This window comes from Penaeus vannamei, chromosome 8 (genome assembly GCF_042767895.1).
Source record: "Penaeus vannamei isolate JL-2024 chromosome 8, ASM4276789v1, whole genome shotgun sequence".
Classification (NCBI taxonomy): domain Eukaryota; kingdom Metazoa; phylum Arthropoda; class Malacostraca; order Decapoda; family Penaeidae; genus Penaeus; species Penaeus vannamei.
Window position 1 is genome coordinate 15155085 of NC_091556.1, and position 2500 is coordinate 15157584.

The window sequence follows — 2500 nt, forward strand, 5'->3', positions numbered from 1 at the left end:
TCATTATTATTATCATTATTATTGTTATTATTGTTATTATCATTATCAATATCATTATTATCCTTATTATTAGCATTTCTATCATTATTATTGTTATTATTATTATTATTGTTATTATTATTATTACTATTATTATTATCATTATCATTATTATCATTATTATTATTATCGTTGATATTATTATTATAATCATTGATAGCATAATCATTATCATTATCATTATTATTATCATTATCATTATCATTATCATTATTATTATTATTATTATTATTATTATTATTATTATTATTATTATTATTATTATTATTATTATTATTATTATTATTATTATCATTATTATTATCATTATTATTATTATTATTATTATTATTATTATCATTATTATTATTATTATTATTATTATTATTATTATTATTATTATCATTATCATTATCATTATTATTATTACTATTATCATTATCATCATCATTATCGTCATCATTATTATTATTATCATTATTATTACTATTATCATTATTATCGTTGTCATTACCATTGTTATTACCATTATTATTTTTATTCTTATTCTTATATTTTCTATTATCATCATTACTACTACTACTACTACCTCTACTGCTGCTGCTGCTGCTGCTTCTGTAACTGCTAGTACTACTATTACTTCTACTACTGCTACTACTACTACTACTAACACAATTATCACTATTATCATTAATGTGAATAACTGTTCTAATTACAATGATACATAAAGTATTTGTTGTTTGATTCATGTGATGAATTTAGTATAGCATTCCTTTTTTAACGACGATGATTTACGCCGATAGAAAAATTTCCAGACCGTGACAAGTTATCAGAGCACATAAACCCTCAAAAATATATGGAATACAAATTCGCAACAACCCAAACCTTCATCGTAACACAAAGTTCTCCCGAGATTAAGGTCACGAGCAGTAAAGTTCTCAGGGAAGTAGCCGACGTGTTACCAAAACAGAACACATCCGACCTTCCTGTCATTGTATCTTCGAAGTTTATGTGAGTTTCCCCCTTCAGGCGGTAGTCGACATCCGTTTTCTCTCATGCCCGCTCAGAGGAAGGAGACATCCTCGGCTCCTCAAGATGCACTCGGGAAAATTGCCAACCCATTGTTTACTTCGGGAAGTCACGATCAAAGGGGTCAGAGTCATCACGTTAAATTGAGTTATTTCAGGAAAGGGATCATAAATTACGATTTTTTATTGTCTTTTCTTTGAAGCTATATCTACTAGTTCTGCCACCTACATCATTAGTGAATCATTACTGTGATGAGTTTAATTACCATTAACTTCTCGTATTATCAGCATTATTAGCATCACTATAAACATCATCGCTTTAGCATCATGATAATAGTACCTTTAAGATATTAAAATTACTGTTATCACCATTCTGATGATATTGATTATATACGATCAACAGCATCACAGGAGTCATTATATTGCCGATTTTGTTATCTATAGGAAAATGTAAATGCTCTGTTACAACTACTAATATTGCGGGTATAGTAATTAAAATCATATCATCACAATGTAACGCAATTTGGATTCTGTCATTAAAGTTCGTATTTACCACTGAATCTAACAAAAACAATACATATCACGAAGATTCACTTATGTCAAAGTCTTATTGATTGAACACAATATCTTAGGTCACTAGGCAGCTGGAAGTCACTCGATCATTCTCATAACTTCATAGTAAGATCATCCCATCGCATGGCATTGTTTACCATCAAGGCAGACATATGTCAAGCAGGAAAGCGACATTCATACGGAACAGGGTCGTCAGCCACGCCAAAGAACTTCCCGTCTTCTTTGTCTCCGTGATTACCCCGTTTTCTTTGTTCCCTTGATTACTCCGTTTTCTCCAACTTTCTCTCAAATTCGAGTACGTTTGCCAATTTGCATATATAATATCACAAGCGGAAAGCTATTTGTATCATTGTAAAGAAACGGATCTATTTTCAACCCTACCTAGTAATAAAAACTTTATAATGGCCCGATAAAAGGCCAAAACCGTCACGGTTTGTTTTAGAACACATATACTAATTCAAGATTTTCCCACACGCAGATGCAAGAACTATACTATTCTATCATCATAAAGCTTCACAAGCTTCATGGCAATGGAGTGAAACCGTCTATTTTTCATTTTTAAGCACTTGTTATATAATGGTGAACAATCAAATTTCTCTTGTATGCATTGTTTTAGTTCTGTGTTAATTTAAGTGATCATTTGCTATTCTGTATTTTTTAAGTAATGGTGGAGGCGAGAAATATGATAAAGGAGTATAGAATGATAAGAAACGTGACGATGGAAGAAAGAATGAAAACTGAAAAGGCGTAGGATCTTCTTACGGAAAAAAAGAGAAATAACTCATTTATTAAAACATTATTGCCATTAGAAAAAGAAAGAATATACATGTAAAATAAGTAGTGTATACAAACATGAAGGCAAAGTTGCAAATTTGTATGGA